This window comes from Hyperolius riggenbachi, chromosome 11 (genome assembly GCF_040937935.1).
Source record: "Hyperolius riggenbachi isolate aHypRig1 chromosome 11, aHypRig1.pri, whole genome shotgun sequence".
NCBI classification, from domain to species: Eukaryota; Metazoa; Chordata; class Amphibia; order Anura; family Hyperoliidae; genus Hyperolius; species Hyperolius riggenbachi.
In genome coordinates, this window is record NC_090656.1 from 98,562,735 (window position 1) to 98,580,654 (window position 17,920).

The 17,920-nt window shown below is 39.0% G+C and overlaps 15 non-coding genes across 15 annotated transcripts; all 15 read left to right on the forward strand.

Annotated features, from left to right (window-relative positions):
* Window positions 1-339: 339 nt before the first annotated feature.
* On the forward strand, window positions 340-413 carry TRNAI-AAU (transfer RNA isoleucine (anticodon AAU)). The gene has a single exon. It is a non-coding gene; the product is annotated as a tRNA-Ile (tRNA).
* Window positions 414-1,727: 1,314 nt separating this feature from the next.
* Window positions 1,728-1,801, forward strand: TRNAT-AGU (transfer RNA threonine (anticodon AGU)). Its single transcript has one exon. It is a non-coding gene; the product is annotated as a tRNA-Thr (tRNA).
* A 621-nt stretch (window positions 1,802-2,422) lies between these two features.
* TRNAI-AAU (transfer RNA isoleucine (anticodon AAU)) lies at window positions 2,423-2,496 on the forward strand. Its single transcript has one exon. It is a non-coding gene; the product is annotated as a tRNA-Ile (tRNA).
* A 485-nt stretch (window positions 2,497-2,981) lies between these two features.
* TRNAT-AGU (transfer RNA threonine (anticodon AGU)) lies at window positions 2,982-3,055 on the forward strand. The gene has a single exon. It is a non-coding gene; the product is annotated as a tRNA-Thr (tRNA).
* Window positions 3,056-3,678: 623 nt separating this feature from the next.
* TRNAT-AGU (transfer RNA threonine (anticodon AGU)) lies at window positions 3,679-3,752 on the forward strand. The gene has a single exon. It is a non-coding gene; the product is annotated as a tRNA-Thr (tRNA).
* A 614-nt stretch (window positions 3,753-4,366) lies between these two features.
* TRNAT-AGU (transfer RNA threonine (anticodon AGU)) lies at window positions 4,367-4,440 on the forward strand. The gene has a single exon. It is a non-coding gene; the product is annotated as a tRNA-Thr (tRNA).
* Window positions 4,441-5,756: 1,316 nt separating this feature from the next.
* TRNAT-AGU (transfer RNA threonine (anticodon AGU)) lies at window positions 5,757-5,830 on the forward strand. Its single transcript has one exon. It is a non-coding gene; the product is annotated as a tRNA-Thr (tRNA).
* Window positions 5,831-6,635: 805 nt separating this feature from the next.
* On the forward strand, window positions 6,636-6,709 carry TRNAT-AGU (transfer RNA threonine (anticodon AGU)). The gene has a single exon. It is a non-coding gene; the product is annotated as a tRNA-Thr (tRNA).
* A 621-nt stretch (window positions 6,710-7,330) lies between these two features.
* Window positions 7,331-7,404, forward strand: TRNAT-AGU (transfer RNA threonine (anticodon AGU)). The gene has a single exon. It is a non-coding gene; the product is annotated as a tRNA-Thr (tRNA).
* An 805-nt stretch (window positions 7,405-8,209) lies between these two features.
* Window positions 8,210-8,283, forward strand: TRNAT-AGU (transfer RNA threonine (anticodon AGU)). The gene has a single exon. It is a non-coding gene; the product is annotated as a tRNA-Thr (tRNA).
* Window positions 8,284-9,593: 1,310 nt separating this feature from the next.
* On the forward strand, window positions 9,594-9,667 carry TRNAT-AGU (transfer RNA threonine (anticodon AGU)). Its single transcript has one exon. It is a non-coding gene; the product is annotated as a tRNA-Thr (tRNA).
* A 1,310-nt stretch (window positions 9,668-10,977) lies between these two features.
* On the forward strand, window positions 10,978-11,051 carry TRNAT-AGU (transfer RNA threonine (anticodon AGU)). The gene has a single exon. It is a non-coding gene; the product is annotated as a tRNA-Thr (tRNA).
* Window positions 11,052-13,052: 2,001 nt separating this feature from the next.
* On the forward strand, window positions 13,053-13,126 carry TRNAT-AGU (transfer RNA threonine (anticodon AGU)). Its single transcript has one exon. It is a non-coding gene; the product is annotated as a tRNA-Thr (tRNA).
* Window positions 13,127-13,747: 621 nt separating this feature from the next.
* TRNAT-AGU (transfer RNA threonine (anticodon AGU)) lies at window positions 13,748-13,821 on the forward strand. The gene has a single exon. It is a non-coding gene; the product is annotated as a tRNA-Thr (tRNA).
* A 1,318-nt stretch (window positions 13,822-15,139) lies between these two features.
* Window positions 15,140-15,213, forward strand: TRNAT-AGU (transfer RNA threonine (anticodon AGU)). Its single transcript has one exon. It is a non-coding gene; the product is annotated as a tRNA-Thr (tRNA).
* The last annotated feature ends 2,707 nt before the right edge of the window (window positions 15,214-17,920 follow it).

Sequence of the window (17,920 nt, forward strand, 5' to 3'; positions counted from 1 at the left end):
TAAAATTGCTGCTTCTACAATAAGAAACATTGTATAAAACTTAATTACTAAGCCACAGCACCTACATGAAATATAATAGTGACTGGCTTCTGTGGCGCAAAACTCATTGGTTTTGCCACAGCTTTCATTATCATATTTTGGAAGTTGCACAACATTCTTTTCAACAATTTTGTCCTAAAAGTTTTCCATTCCCTTTTAGGTGGACTATGTGTATACTCTTAGGCAGGGAAAAGTAGGCCTGAAAAACTATTGAAAAAAAATGTTAAAAAACTGAGAATGCAAATGCAAAGAAAAAAGAGTGCTGTGCCACAATAACCAATAACTGTATAGCAGCATGTGGGCGCTGTGGCTTAGTTGGTTAAAGCGCCTGTCTAATACACAGGAGATCCTGAGTTCAACTCTCAGCAGTGCCTTTGCTCATCTTATTATCACCAAGTCATTGCCTGCTGTTTACATCCCAGATTTTCGGAATCACGTCTTAGAGCTTCACCCATATTTGCTCACAGGAAACTTGCATTCGCTATGCCCACTGTTTCCACCACATCTGAACAAAGACATTTTCTTATCAGTTTGGTTTGATGTACTACCTTCCATCTCTGACAATAGGTAAAGGTCACTAACAAGTCTTTTGGGATGCTATGCTCAACATGGATGGGAGCTTAACCCGCACTTGCCTAGCCAAAACTTCTTCAAGTAAAATTGCTGCTTCTACAATAAGAAACATTGTATAAAACTTAATTACTAAGCCACAGCACCTACATGAAATATAATATTGACTGGCTTCTGTGGCACAAAACTCATTGGTTTTGCCACAGCTTTCATTATCATATTTTGGAAGTTGCACAACATTCTTTTCAACAATTTTGTCCTAAAAGTTTTCCATTCCCTTTTAGGTAGACTATGTGTATACTCTTAGGCAGGGAAAAGTAGGCCTGAAAAACTATTGAAAAAAAATGTTAAAAAACTGAGAATGCAAATGCAAAGAAAAAAGAGTGCTGTGCCACAATAACCAATAACTGTATTGCAGCATGTGGTGCTGTGGCTTAGTTGGTTAAAGCGCCTGTCTAGTAAACAGGAGATCCTGAGTTCAGCTCTCAGCAGTGCCTTTGCTCATCTTATTATCACCAAGTCATTGCCTGCTGTTTACATCCCAGATTTTCGGGATCACGTCTTTGAGCTTCACCCATATTTGCTCACAGGAAACTTGCATTCCCTATGCCCACTGTTTCCACCACATCTGAACAAAGACATTTTCTTATCAGTTTGGTTTGATGTACTACCTTCCATCTCTGACAATAGGTAAAGGTCACTAACAAGTCTTTTGGGATGCTATGCTCAACATGGATGGGAGCTTAACCCGCACTTGCCTAGCCAAAACTTCTTCAAGTAAAATTGCTGCTTCTACAATAAGAAACATTGTATAAAACTTAATTACTAAGCCACAGCACCTACATGAAATATAATAGTGACTGGCTTCTGTGGCACAAAACTCATTGGTTTTGCCACAGCTTTCATTATCATATTTTGGAAGTTGCACAACATTCTTTTCAACAATTTTGTCCTAAAAGTTTTCCATTCCCTTTTAGGTGGACTATGTGTATACTCTTAGGCAGGGAAAAGTAGGCCTGAAAAACTATTGAAAAAAAAATGTTAAAAAACTGAGAATGCAAATGCAAAGAAAAAAGAGTGCTGTGCCACAATAACCAATAACTGTATAGCAGCATGTGGGCGCTGTGGCTTAGTTGGTTAAAGCGCCTGTCTAGTAAACAGGAGATCCTGAGTTCAACTCTCAGCAGTGCCTTTGCTCATCTTATTATCACCAAGTCATTGCCTGCTGTTTACATCCCAGATTTTCGGAATCACGTCTTAGAGCTTCACCCATATTTGTTCACAGGAAACTTGCATTCGCTATGCCCACTGTTTCCACCACATCTGAACAAAGACATTTTCTTATCAGTTTGGTTTGATGTACTACCTTCCATCTCTGACAATAGGTAAAGGTCACTAACAAATCTTTTGGGATGCTATGCTCAACATGGATGGGAGCTTAACCCGCACTTGCCTAGCCAAAACTTCTTCAAGTAAAATTGCTGCTTCTACAATAAGAAACATTGTATAAAACTTAATTACTAAGCCACAGCACCTACATGAAATATAATAGTGACTGGCTTCTGTGGCACAAAACTCATTGGTTTTGCCACAGCTTTCATTATCATATTTTGGAAGTTGCACAACATTCTTTTCAACAATTTTGTCCTAAAAGTTTTCCATTCCCTTTTAGGTGGACTATGTGTATACTCTTAGGCAGGGAAAAGTAGGCCTGAAAAACTATTGAAAAAAAAATGTTAAAAAACTGAGAATGCAAATGCAAAGAAAAAAGAGTGCTGTGCCACAATAACCAATAACTGTATTGCAGCATGTGGGCGCTGTGGCTTAGTTGGTTAAAGCGCCTGTCTAATAAACAGGAGATCCTGAGTTCAACTCTCAGCAGTGCCTTTGCTCATCTTATTATCACCAAGTCATTGATATACTACCTTCCATCTCTGACAATAGGTAAAGGTCACTAACAAGTCTTTTGGGATGCTATGCTCAACATGGATGGGAGCTTAACCCACACTTGCCTAGCCAAAACTTCTTCAAGTAAAATTGCTGCTTCTACAATAAGAAACATTGTATAAAACTTAATTACTAAGCTACAGCACCTACATGAAATATAATAGTGACTGGCTTCTGTGGCACAAAACTCATTGGTTTTGCCACAGCTTTCATTATCATATTTTGGAAGTTGCACAACATTCTTTTCAACAATTTTGTCCTAAAAGTTTTCCTTTCCTTTTTAGGTGGACTATGTGTATACTCTTAGGCAGGGAAAAGTAGGCCTGAAAAACTATTGAAAAAAAAATGTTAAAAAACTGAGAATGCAAATGCAAAGAAAAAAGAGTGCTGTGCCACAATAACCAATAACTGTATAGCAGCATGTGGGCGCTGTGGCTTAGTTGGTTAAAGCGCCTGTCTAGTAAACAGGAGATCCTGAGTTCAACTCTCAGCAGTGCCTTTGCTCATCTTATTATCACCAAGTCATTGCCTGCTGTTTACATTCCAGATTTTCGGGATCACGTCTTTGAGCTTCACCCATATTTGCTCACAGGAAACTTGCAATCCCTATGCCCACTGTTTCCACCACATCTGAACAAAGACATTTTCTTATCAGTTTGGTTTGATGTACTACCTTCCATCTCTGACAATAGGTAAAGGTCACTAACAAGTCTTTTGGGATGCCATGCTCAACATGGATGGGAGCTTAACCCGCACTTGCCTAGCCAAAACTTCTTCAAGTAAAATTGCTGCTTCTACAATAAGAAACATTGTATAAAACTTAATTACTAAGCCACAGCACCTACATGAAATATAATAGTGACTGGCTTCTGTGGCGCAAAACTCATTGGTTTTGCCACAGCTTTCATTATCATATTTTGGAAGTTGCACAATATTCTTTTCAACAATTTTGTCCTAAAACTTTTCCATTCCCTTTTAGGTGGACTATGTGTATACTCTTAGGCAGGGAAAAGTAGGCCTGAAAAACTATTGAAAAAAAAATGTTAAAAAACTGAGAATGCAAATGCAAAGAAAAAAGAGTGCTGTGCCACAATAACCAATAACTGTATTTGCATGCACGTGGGCGCTGTGGCTTAGTTGGTTAAAGCGCCTGTCTAGTAAACAGGAGATCCTGAGTTCAACTCTCAGCAGTGCCTTTGCTCATCTTATTATCACCAAGTCATTGCCTGCTGTTTACATCCCAGATTTTCGGGATCACGTCTTTGAGCTTCACCCATATTTGCTCACAGGAAACTTGCATTCCCTATGCCCACTGTTTCCACCACATCTGAACAAAGACATTTTCTTATCAGTTTGGTTTGATGTACTACCTTCCATCTCTGACAATAGGTAAAGGTCACTAACAAGTCTTTTGGGATGCTATGCTCAACATGGATGGGAGCTTAACCCACACTTGCCTAGCCAAAACTTCTTCAAGTAAAATTGCTGCTTCTACAATAAGAAACATTGTATAAAACTTAATTACTAAGCCACAGCACCTACATGAAATATAATAGTGACTGGCTTCTGTGGCACAAAACTCATTGGTTTTGCCACAGCTTTCATTATCATATTTTGGAAGTTGCACAACATTCTTTTCAACAATTTTGTCCTAAAAGTTTTCCATTCCCTTTTAGGTGGACTATGTGTATACTCTTAGGCAGGGAAAAGTAGGCCTGAAAAACTATTGAAAAAAAATGTTAAAAAACTGAGAATGCAAATGCAAAGAAAAAAGAGTGCTGTGCCACAATAACCAATTTGCATGCATGTGGGTGCTGTGGCTTAGTTGGTTAAAGCGCCTGTCTAGTAAACAGGAGATCCTGAGTTCAACTCTCAGCAGTGCCTTTGCTCATCTTATTATCACCAAGTCATTGCCTGCTGTTTACATCCCAGATTTTCGGGATCACGTCTTTGAGCTTCACCCATATTTGCTCACAGGAAACTTGCATTCGCTATGCCCACTGTTTCCACCACATCTGAACAAAGACATTTTCTTATCAGTTTGGTTTCATGTACTACCTTCCATCTCTGACAATAGGTAAAGGTCACTAACAAGTCTTTTGGGATGCTATGCTCAACATGGATGGGAGCTTAACCCGCACTTGCCTAGCCAAAACTTCTTCAAGTAAAATTGCTGCTTCTACAATAAGAAACATTGTATAAAACTTAATTACTAAGTCACAGCACCTACATGAAATATAATAGTGACTGGCTTCTGTGGCACAAAACTCATTGGTTTTGCCACAGCTTTCATTATCATATTTTGGAAGTTGCACAACATTTTTTTCAACAATTTTGTCCTAAAAGTTTTCCATTCCCTTTTAGGTGGACTATGTGTATACTCTTAGGCAGGGAAAAGTAGGCCTGAAAAACTATTGAAAAAAAAATGTTAAAAAACTGAGAATGCAAATGCAAAGAAAAAAGAGTGCTGTGCCACAATAACCAATAACTGTATTGCAGCATGTGGGCGCTGTGGCTTAGTTGGTTAAAGCGCCTGTCTAGTAAACAGGAGATCTTGAGTTGAACTCTCAGCAGTGCCTTTGCTCATCTTATTATCACCAAGTCATTGCCTGCTGTTTACATCCCAGATTTTCGGGATCACGTCTTTGAGCTTCACCCATATTTGCTCACAGGAAACTTGCATTCGCTATGCCCACTCTTTCCACCACATCTGAACAAAGACATTTTCTTATCAGTTTGGTTTCATGTACTACCTTCCATCTCTGACAATAGGTAAAGGTCACTAACAAGTCTTTTGGGATGCTATGCTCAACATGGATGGGAGCTTAACCCGCACTTGCCTAGCCAAAACTTCTTCAAGTAAAATTGCTGCTTCTACAATAAGAAACATTGTATAAAACTTAATTACTAAGCCACAGCACCTACATGAAATATAATAGTGACTGGCTTCTGTGGCACAAAACTCATTGGTTTTGCCACAGCTTTCATTATCATATTTTGGAAGTTGCACAACATTCTTTTCAACAATTTTGTCCTAAAAGTTTTCCATTCCCTTTTAGATGGACTATGTGTATACTCTTAGGCAGGGAAAAGTAGGCCTGAAAAACTATTGAAAAAAAAATGTTAAAAAACTGAGAATGCAAATGCAAAGAAAAAAGAGTGCTGTGCCACAATAACCAATAACTGTACTGCAGCATGTGGGCGCTGTGGCTTAGTTGGTTAAAGCACCTGTCTAGTAAACAGGAGATCCTGAGTTCAACTCTCAGCAGTGCCTTTGCTCATCTTATTATCACCAAGTCATTGCCTGCTGTTTACATCCCAGGTTTTCGGAATCACGTCTTAGAGCTTCACCCATATTTGCTCACAGGAAACTTGCATTCGCTATGCCCACTGTTTCCACCACATCTGAACAAAGACATTTTCTTATCAGTTTGGTTTGATGTACTACCTTCCATCTCTGACAATTGGTAAAGGTCACTAACAAGTCTTTTGGGATGCTATGCTCAACATGGATGGGAGCTTAACCCGCACTTGCCTAGCCAAAACTTCTTCAAGTAAAATTGCTGCTTCTACAATAAGAAACATTGTATAAAACTTAATTACTAAGCCACAGCACCTACATGAAATATAATAGTGACTGGCTTCTGTGGCACAAAACTCATTGGTTTTGCCACAGCTTTCATTATCATATTTTGGAAGTTGCACAACATTCTTTTCAACAATTTTGTCCTAAAAGTTTTCCATTCCCTTTTAGGTGGACTATGTGTATACTCTTAGGCTAGAAACCCACTAGGAGAGCTTTTCTGAGCGCTTTGTGATTTGAAAAGCTCTAGCTAATGTAATGCTATGGGTGTGATCCCACTTGAGTGATGTGATTTTATAAAAATCCCCCATAGGATTGCATTACCAAGAGCTTTTTCAAATCACTCACGCTTACAAAGCGCTCCCAGTGGGTTTCTGGCCTTAGGCAGGGAAAAGTAGGCCTGAAAAACTATTGAAAAAAAAATGTTAAAAAACTGAGAATGCAAATGCAAAGAAAAAAGAGTGCTGTGCCACAATAACCAATTTGCATGCATGTGGGCGCTGTGGCTTAGTTGGTTAAAGCGCCTGTCTAGTAAACAGGAGATCCTGAGTTCAACTCTCAGCAGTGCCTTTGCTCATCATATTATCACCAAGTCATTGCCTGCTGTTTACATCCCAGATTTTCGGGATCACGTCTTTGAGCTTCACCCATATTTGCTCACAGGAAACTTGCATTCACTATGCGAACTGTTTCCACCACATCTGAACAAAGACATTTTCTTATCAGTTTGGTTTGATGTACTACCTTCCATCTCTGACAATAGGTAAAGGTCACTAACAAGTCTTTTGGGATGCTATGCTCAACATGGATGGGAGCTTAACCCGCACTTGCCTAGCCAAAACTTCTTCAAGTAAAATTGCTGCTTCTACAATAAGAAACATTGTATAAAACTTAATTACTAAGCCACAGCACCTACATGAAATATAATAGTGACTGGCTTCTGTGGCACAAAACTCATTGGTTTTGCCACAGCTTTCATTATCATATTTTGGAAGTTGCACAACATTCTTTTCAACAATTTTGTCCTAAAAGTTTTCCATTCCCTTTTAGGTGGACTATGTGTATACTCTTAGGCAGGAAAAAGTAGGCCTGAAAAACTATTGAAAAAAAAATGTTAAAAAACTGAGAATGCAAATGCAAAGAAAAAAGAGTGCTGTGCCACAATAACCAATAACTGTATTGCAGCATGTGGGCGCTGTGGCTTAGTTGGTTAAAGCACCTGTCTAGTAAACAGGAGATCCTGAGTTCAACTCTCAGCAGTGCCTTTGCTCATCTTATTATCACCAAGTCATTGCCTGCTGTTTACATCCCAGGTTTTCGGAATCACGTCTTAGAGCTTCACCCATATTTGCTCACAGGAAACTTGCATTCGCTATGCCCACTGTTTCCACCACATCTGAACAAAGACATTTTCTTATCAGTTTGGTTTGATGTACTACCTTCCATCTCTGACAATAGGTAAAGGTCACTAACAAGTCTTTTGGGATGCTATGCTCAACATGGATGGGAGCTTAACCCGCACTTGCCTAGCCAAAACTTCTTCAAGTAAAATTGCTGCTTCTACAATAAGAAACATTGTATAAAACTTAATTACTAAGCCACAGCACCTACATGAAATATAATAGTGACTGGCTTCTGTGGCACAAAACTCATTGGTTTTGCCACAGCTTTCATTATCATATTTTGGAAGTTGCACAACATTCTTTTCAACAATTTTGTCCTAAAAGTTTTCCATTCCCTTTTAGGTGGACTATGTGTATACTCTTAGGCTAGAAACCCACTAGGAGAGCTTTTCTGAGCGCTTTGTGATTTGAAAAGCTCTAGCTAATGTAATGCTATGGGTGTGATCCCACTTGAGTGATGTGATTTTATAAAAATCCCCCATAGGATTGCATTACCAAGAGCTTTTTCGAATCACTCACGCTTACAAAGCGCTCCCAGTGGGTTTCTGGCCTTAGGCAGGGAAAAGTAGGCCTGAAAAACTATTGAAAAAAAAATGTTAAAAAACTGAGAATGCAAATGCAAAGAAAAAAGAGTGCTGTGCCACAATAACCAATTTGCATGCATGTGGGCGCTGTGGCTTAGTTGGTTAAAGCGCCTGTCTAGTAAACAGGAGATCCTGAGTTCAACTCTCAGCAGTGCTTTTGCTCATCATATTATCACCAAGTCATTGCCTGCTGTTTACATCCCAGATTTTCGGGATCACGTCTTTGAGCTTCACCCATATTTGCTCACAGGAAACTTGCATTCACTATGCGAACTGTTTCCACCACATCTGAACAAAGACATTTTCTTATCAGTTTGGTTTGATGTACTACCTTCCATCTCTGACAATAGGTAAAGGTCACTAACAAGTCTTTTGGGATGCTATGCTCAACATGGATGGGAGCTTAACCCGCACTTGCCTAGCCAAAACTTCTTCAAGTAAAATTGCTGCTTCTACAATAAGAAACATTGTATAAAACTTAATTACTAAGCCACAGCACCTACATGAAATATAATAGTGACTGGCTTCTGTGGCACAAAACTCATTGGTTTTGCCACAGCTTTCATTATCATATTTTGGAAGTTGCACAACATTCTTTTCAACAATTTTGTCCTAAAAGTTTTCCATTCCCTTTTAGGTGGACTATGTGTATACTCTTAGGCAGGGAAAAGTAGGCCTGAAAAACTATTGAAAAAAAAATGTTAAAAAACTGAGAATGCAAATGCAAAGAAAAAAGAGTGCTGTGCCACAATAACCAGTTTGCATGCATGTGGGCGCTGTGGCTTAGTTGGTTAATGCGCCTGTCTAGTAAACAGGGGATCCTGAGTTCAACTCTCAGCAGTGCCTTTGCTCATCTTATTATCACCAAGTCATTGCCTGCTGTTTACATCCCAGATTTTCGGGATCACGTCTTTGAGCTTCACCCATATTTGCTCACAGGAAACTTGCATTCCCTATGCCCACTGTTTCCACCACATCTGAACAAAGACATTTTCTTATCAGTTTGGTTTGATGTACTACCTTCCATCTCTGACAATAGGTAAAGGTCACTAACAAGTCTTTTGGGATGCTATGCTCAATATGGATGGGAGCTTAACCCGCACTTGCCTAGCCAAAACTTCTTCAAGTAAAATTGCTGCTTCTACAATAAGAAACATTGTATAAAACTTAATTACTAAGCCACAGCACCTACATGAAATATAATAGTGACTGGCTTCTGTGGCGCAAAACTCATTGGTTTTGCCACAGCTTTCATTATCATATTTTGGAAGTTGCACAACATTCTTTTCAACAATTTTGTCCTAAAAGTTTTCCATTCCCTTTTAGGTGGACTATGTGTATACTCATAGGCAGGGAAAAGTAGGCCTGAAAAACTATTGAAAAAAAAATGTTAAAAAACTGAGAATGCAAATGCAAAGAAAAAAGAGTGCTGTGCCACAATAACCAATAACTGTAGTGCAGCATGTGGGTGCTGTGGCTTAGTTGGTTAAAGCGCCTGTCTAGTAAACAGGAGATCCTGAGTTCAACTCTCAGCAGTGCCTTTGCTCATCTTATTATCACCAAGTCATTGCCTGCTGTTTACATCCCAGGTTTTCGGAATCACGTCTTAGAGCTTCACCCATATTTGCTCACAGGAAACTTGCATTCGCTATGCCCACTGTTTCCACCACATCTGAACAAAGACATTTTCTTATCAGTTTGGTTTGATGTACTACCTTCCATCTCTGACAATAGGTAAAGGTCACTAACAAGTCTTTTGGGATGCTATGCTCAACATGGATGGGAGCTTAACCCGCACTTGCCTAGCCAAAACTTCTTCAAGTAAAATTGCTGCTTCTACAATAAGAAACATTGTATAAAACTTAATTACTAAGCCACAGCACCTACATGAAATATAATAGTGACTGGCTTCTGTGGCACAAAACTCATTGGTTTTGCCACAGCTTTCATTATCATATTTTGGAAGTTGCACAACATTCTTTTCAACAATTTTGTCCTAAAAGTTTTCCATTCCCTTTTAGGTGGACTATGTGTATACTCTTAGGCAGGGAAAAGTAGGCCTGAAAAACTATTGAAAAAAAAATGTTAAAAAACTGAGAATGCAAATGCAAAGAAAAAAGAGTGCTGTGCCACAATAACCAGTTTGCATGCATGTGGGCGCTGTGGCTTAGTTGGTTAAAGTGCCTGTATAGTAAACAGGATATCCTGAGTTCAACTCTCAGCAGTGCCTTTGCTCATCTTATTATCACCAAGTCATTGCCTGCTGTTTACATCCCAGATTTTCGGGATCACGTCTTTGAGCTTCACCCATATTTGCTCACAGGAAACTTGCATTCACTATGCCCACTGTTTCCACCACATCTGAACAAAGACATTTTCTTATCAGTTTGGTTTGATGTACTACCTTCCATCTCTGACAATAGGTAAAGGTCACTAACAAGTCTTTTGGGATGCTATGCTCAACATGGATGGGAGCTTAACCCGCACTTGCCTAGCCAAAACTTCTTCAAGTAAAATTGCTGCTTCTACAATAAGAAACATTGTATAAAACTTAATTACTAAGCCACAGCACCTACATGAAATATAATAGTGACTGGCTTCTGTGGCACAAAACTCATTGGTTTTGCCACAGCTTTCATTATCATATTTTGGAAGTTGCACAACATTCTTTTCAACAATTTTGTCCTAAAAGTTTTCCATTCCCTTTTAGGTGGACTATGTGTATACTCTTAGGCAGGGAAAAGTAGGCCTGAAAAACTATTGAAAAAAAAATGTTAAAAAACTGAGAATGCAAATGCAAAGAAAAAAGAGTGCTGTGCCACAATAACCAATAACTGTATTGCAGCATGTGGGCGCTGTGGCTTAGTTGGTTAAAGCGCCTGTCTAGTAAACAGGAGATCCTGAGTTCAACTCTCAGCAGTGCCTTTGCTCATCTTATTATTGCCTGCTGTTTACATCCCAGATTTTCGGGATCACGTCTTTGAGCTTCACCCATATTTGCTCACAGGAAACTTGCATTCGCTATGCCCACTGTTTCCACCACAACTGAACAAAGACATTTCTTATCAGTTTGGTTTGATGTACTACCTTCCATCTCTGACAATAGGTAAAGGTCACTAACAAGTCTTTTGGGATGCAATGCTCAACATGGATGGGAGCTTAACCCGCACTTGCCTAGCCAAAACTTCTTCAAGTAAAATTGCTGCTTCTACAATAAGAAACATTGTATAAATCTTAATTACTAAGTCACAGCACCTACATGAAATATAATAGTGACTGGCTTCTGTGGCACAAAACTCATTGGTTTTGCCACAGCTTTCATTATCATATTTTGGAAGTTGCACAACATTCTTTTCAACAATTTTGTCCTAAAAGTTTTCCATTCCCTTTTAGGTGGACTATGTGTATACTCTTAGGCAGGGAAAAGTAGGCCTGAAAAACTATTGAAAAAAAAATGTTAAAAAACTGAGAATGCAAATGCAAAGAAAAAAGAGTGCTGTGCCACAATAACCAATAACTGGATTGCAGCATGTGGGCGCTGTGGCTTAGTTGGTTAAAGCGCCTGTCTAGTAAACAGGAAATCCTGAGTTCAACTCTCAGCAGTCCCTTTGCTCATCTTATTATCCCCAAGTCATTGCCTGCTGTTTACATCCCAGATTTTCGGGATCACGTCTTTGAGCTTCACCCATATTTGCTCACAGGAAACTTGCATTCGCTATGCCCACTGTTTCCACCACATCTGAACAAAGACATTTTCTTATCAGTTTGGTTTCATGTACTACCTTCCATCTCTGACAATAGGTAAAGGTCACTAACAAGTCTTTTGGGATGCTATGCTCAACATGGATGGGAGCTTAACCCGCACTTGCCTAGCCAAAACTTCTTCAAGTAAAATTGCTGCTTCTACAATAAGAAACATTGTATAAAACTTAATTACTAAGCCACAGCACCTACATGAAATATAATAGTGACTGGCTTCTGTGGCACAAAACTCATTGGTTTTGCCACAGCTTTCATTATCATATTTTGGAAGTTGCACAACATTCTTTTCAACAATTTTGTCCTAAAAGTTTTCCATTCCCTTTTAGGTGGACTATGTGTATACTCTTAGGCAGGGAAAAGTAGGCCTGAAAAACTATTGAAAAAAAAATGTTAAAAAACTGAGAATGCAAATGCAAAGAAAAAAGAGTGCTGTGCCACAATAACCAATAACTGTATTTGCAAGCACGTGGGTACTGTGGCTTAGTTGGTTAAAGTGCCTGTCTAGTAAACAGGAGATCCTGAGTTCAACTCTCAGCAGTGCTTTTGCTCATCTTATTATCACCAAGTCATTGCCTGCTGTTTACATCCCAGATTTTCGGGATCACGTCTTTGAGCTTCACCCATATTTGCTCACAGGAAACTTGCATTCCCTATGCCCACTGTTTCCACCACATCTGAACAAAGACATTTTCTTATCAGTTTGGTTTGATGTACTACCTTCCATCTCTGACAATAGGTAAAGGTCACTAACAAGTCTTTTGGGATGCTATGCTCAACATGGATGGGAGCTTAACCCGCACTTGCCTAGCCAAAACTTCTTCAAGTAAAATTGCTGCTTCTACAATAAGAAACATTGTATAAAACTTAATTACTAAGCCACAGCACCTACATGAAATATAATAGTGACTGGCTTCTGTGGCACAAAACTCATTGGTTTTGCCACAGCTTTCATTATCATATTTTGGAAGTTGCACAACATTCTTTTCAACAATTTTGTCCTAAAAGTTTTCCATTCCCTTTTAGGTGGACTATGTGTATACTCTTAGGCAGGGAAAAGTAGGCCTGAAAGACTATTGAAAAAAAAATGTTAAAAAACTGAGAATGCAAATGCAAAGAAAAAAGAGTGCTGTGCCACAATAGACAATAACTGTATTGCATCATGTGGGTGCTGTGGCTTAGTTGGTTAAAGCGCCTGTCTAGTAAACAGGAGATCCTGAGTTCAACTCTCAGCAGTGCCTTTGCTCATCCTATTATCACCAAGTCATTGCCTGCTGTTTACATCCCAGATTTTCGGGATCACGTCTTTGAGCTTCACCCATATTTGCTCACAGGAAACTTGCATTCGCTATGCCCACTGTTTCCACCACATCTGAACAAAGACATTTTCTTATCAGTTTGGTTTGATGTACTACCTTCCATCTCTGACAATAGGTAAAGGTCACTAACAAGTCTTTTGGGATGCTATGCTCAACATGGATGGGAGCTTAACCCGCACTTGCCTAGCCAAAACTTCTTCAAGTAAAATTGCTGCTTCTACAATAAGAAATATTGTATAAAACTTAATTACTAAGCCACAGCACCTACATGAAATATAATAGTGACTGGCTTCTGTGGCACAAAACTCATTGGTTTTGCCACAGCTTTCATTATCATATTTTGGAAGTTGCACAACATTCTTTTCAACAATTTTGTCCTAAAAGTTTTCCATTCCCTTTTAGGTGGACTATGTGTATACTCTTAGGCAGGGAAAAGTAGGCCTGAAAGACTATTGAAAAAAAAATGTTAAAAAACTGAGAATGCAAATGCAAAGAAAAAAGAGTGCTGTGCCACAATAGACAATAACTGTATTGCATCATGTGGGTGCTGTGGCTTAGTTGGTTAAAGCGCCTGTCTAGTAAACAGGAGATCCTGAGTTCAACTCTCAGCAGTGCCTTTGCTCATCCTATTATCACCAAGTCATTGCCTGCTGTTTACATCCCAGATTTTCGGGATCACGTCTTTGAGCTTCACCCATATTTGCTCACAGGAAACTTGCATTCGCTATGCCCACTGTTTCCACCACATCTGAACAAAGACATTTTCTTATCAGTTTGGTTTGATGTACTACCTTCCATCTCTGACAATAGGTAAAGGTCACTAACAAGTCTTTTGGGATGCTATGCTCAACATGGATGGGAGCTTAACCCGCACTTGCCTAGCCAAAACTTCTTCAAGTAAAATTGCTGCTTCTACAATAAGAAATATTGTATAAAACTTAATTACTAAGCCACAGCACCTACATCAAATATAATAGTGACTGGCTTCTGTGGCACAAAACTCATTGGTTTTGTCACAGCTTTAATTATCATATTTTGGAAGTTGCACAACATTCTTTTCAACAATTTTGTCCTAAAAGTTTTCCATTCCCTTTTAGGTGGACTATGTGTATACTCTTAGGCAGGGAAAAGTAGGCCTGAAAAACTATTGAAAAAAAAATGTTAAAAAACTGAGAATGCAAATGCAAAGAAAAAAGAGTGCTGTGCCACAATAACCAATAACTGTATTGCAGCATGTGGGCGCTGTGGCTTAGTTGGTTAAAGCGCCTGTCTAGTAAACAAGAGTTCCTGAGTTCAACTCTAAGCAGTGCCTTTGCTCATCTTATTATCACCAAGTCATTGCCTGCTGTTTACATCCCAGATTTTCGGGATCACGTCTTTGAGCTTCACCCATATTTGCTCACAGGAAACTTGCATTCACTATGCCCACTGTTTCCACCACATCTGAACAAAGACATTTTCTTATCAGTTTGGTTTGATGTACTACCTTCCATCTCTGACAATAGGTAAAGGTCACTAACAAGTCTTTTGGGATGCTATGCTCAACATGGAAGGGAGCTTAACCCGCACTTGCCTAGCCAAAACTTCTTCAAGTAAAATTGCTGCTTCTACAATAAGAAACATTGTATAAAACTTAATTACTAAGCCACAGCACCTACATGAAATATAATAGTGACTGGCTTCTGTGGCACAAAACTCATTGGTTTTGCCACAGCTTTCATTATCATATTTTGGAAGTTGCACAACATTCTTTTCAACAATTTTGTCCTAAAAGTTTTCCATTCCCTTTTAGGTGGACTATGTGTATACTCTTAGGCAGGGAAAAGTAGGCCTGAAAAACTATTGAAAAAAAAATGTTAAAAAACTGAGAATGCAAATGCAAAGAAAAAAGAGTGCTGTGCCACAATAGACAATAACTGTATTTGCATGCATGTGGGTGCTGTGGCTTAGTTGGTTAAAGCGCCTGTCTAGTAAACAGGAGATCCTGAGTTCAACTCTCAGCAGTGCCTTTGCTGATCTTATTATCACCAAGTCATTGCCTGCTGTTTACATCCCAGATTTTCGGGATCACGTCTTTGAGCTTCACCCATATTTGCTCACAGGAAACTTGCATTCCTTATGCCCACTGTTTCCACCACATCTGAACAAAGACATTTTCTTATCAGTTTGGTTTGATGTACTACCTTCCATCTCTGACAATAGGTAAAGGTCACTAACAAGTCTTTTGGGATGCTATGCTCAACATGGATGGGAGCTTAACCCGCACTTGCCTAGCCAAAACTTCTTCAAGTAAAATTGCTGCTTCTACAATAAGAAACATTGTATAAAACTTAATTACTAAGTCACAGCACCTACATGAAATATAATAGTGACTGGCTTCTGTGGCACAAAACTCATTGGTTTTGCCACAGCTTTCATTATCATATTTTGGAAGTTGCACAACATTCTTTTCAACAATTTTGTCCTAAAAGTTTTCCATTCCCTTTTAGGTGGACTATGTGTATACTCTTAGGCAGGGAAAAGTAGGCCTGAAAAACTATTGAAAAAAAAATGTTAAAAAACTGAGAATGCAAATGCAAAGAAAAAAGAGTGCTGTGCCACAATAACCAATAACTGAATTGCAGCATGTTGGCGCTGTGGCTTAGTTGGTTAAAGCGCCTGTCTAGTAAACAGGAAATCCTGAGTTCAACTCTCAGCAGTCCCTTTGCTCATCTTATTATCCCCAAGTCATTGCCTGCTGTTTACATCCCAGATTTTCGGGATCACGTCTTTGAGCTTCACCCATATTTGCTCACAGGAAACTTGCATTCGCTATGCCCACTGTTTCCACCACATCTGAACAAAGACATTTTCTTATCAGTTTGGTTTCATGTACTACCTTCCATCTCTGACAATAGGTAAAGGTCACTAACAAGTCTTTTGGGATGCTATGCTCAACATGGATGGGAGCTTAACCCGCACTTGCCTAGCCAAAACTTCTTCAAGTAAAATTGCTGCTTCTACAATAAGAAACATTGTATAAAACTTAATTACTAAGCCACAGCACCTACATGAAATATAATAGTGACTGGCTTCTGTGGCACAAAACTCATTGGTTTTGCCACAGCTTTCATTATCATATTTTGGAAGTTGCACAACATTCTTTTCAACAATTTTGTCCTAAAAGTTTTCCATTCCCTTTTAGGTGGACTATGTGTATACTCTTAGGCAGGGAAAAGTAGGCCTGAAAAACTATTGAAAAAAAAATGTTAAAAAACTGAGAATGCAAATGCAAAGAAAAAAGAGTGCTGTGCCACAATAACCAATAACTGTATTTGCATGCACGTGGGTGCTGTGGCTTAGTTGGTTAAAGTGCCTTTCTAGTAAGCAGGAGATCCTGAGTTCAACTCTCAGCAGTGCTTTTGCTCATCTTATTATCACCAAGTCATTGCCTGCTGTTTACATCCCAGATTTTCGGGATCACGTCTTTGAGCTTCACCCATATTTGCTCATAGGAAACTTGCATTCCCTATGCCCACTGTTTCCACCACATCTGAACAAAGACATTTTCTTATCAGTTTGGTTTGATGTACTACCTTCCATCTCTGACAATAGGTAAAGGTCACTAACAAGTCTTTTGGGATGCTATGCTCAACATGGATGGGAGCTTAACCCACACTTGCCTAGCCAAAACTTCTTCAAGTAAAATTGCTGCTTCTACAATAAGAAACATTGTATAAAACTTAATTACTAAGTCACAGCACCTACATGAAATATAATAGTGACTGGCTTCTGAGGCACAAAACTCATTGGTTTTGCCACAGCTTTCATTATCATATTTTGGAAGTTGCACAACATTCTTTTCAACAATTTTGTCCTAAAAGTTTTCCATTCCCTTTTAGGTGGACTATGTGTATACTCTTAGGCAGGGAAAAGTAGGCCTGAAAAACTATTGAAAAAAAAATGTTAAAAAACTGAGAATGCAAATGCAAAGAAAAAAGAGTGCTGTGCCACAATAACCAATAACTGAATTGCAGCATGTGGGCGCTGTGGCTTAGTTGGTTAAAGCGCCTGTCTAGTGAACAGGAAATCCTGAGTTCAACTCTCAGCAGTCCCTTTGCTCATCTTATTATCCCCAAGTCATTGCCTGCTGTTTACATCCCAGATTTTCGGGATCACGTCTTTGAGCTTCACCCATATTTGCTCACAGGAAACTTGCATTCGCTATGCCCACTGTTTCCACCACATCTGAACAAAGACATTTTCTTATCAGTTTGGTTTCATGTACTACCTTCCATCTCTGACAATAGGTAAAGGTCACTAACAAGTCTTTTGGGATGCTATGCTCAACATGGATGGGAGCTTAACCCGCACTTGCCTAGCCAAAACTTCTTCAAGTAAAATTGCTGCTTCTACAATAAGAAACATTGTATAAAACTTAATTACTAAGCCACAGCACCTACATGAAATATAATAGTGACTGGCTTCTGTGGCACAAAACTCATTGGTTTTGCCACAGCTTTCATTATCATATTTTGGAAGTTGCACAACATTCTTTTCAACAATTTTGTCCTAAAAGTTTTCCATTCCCTTTTAGGTGGACTATGTGTATACTCTTAGGCAGGGAAAAGTAGGCCTGAAAAACTATTGAAAAAAAAATGTTAAAAAACTGAGAATGCAAATGCAAAGAAAAAAGAGTGCTGTGCCACAATAACCAATAACTGTATTTGCATGCAC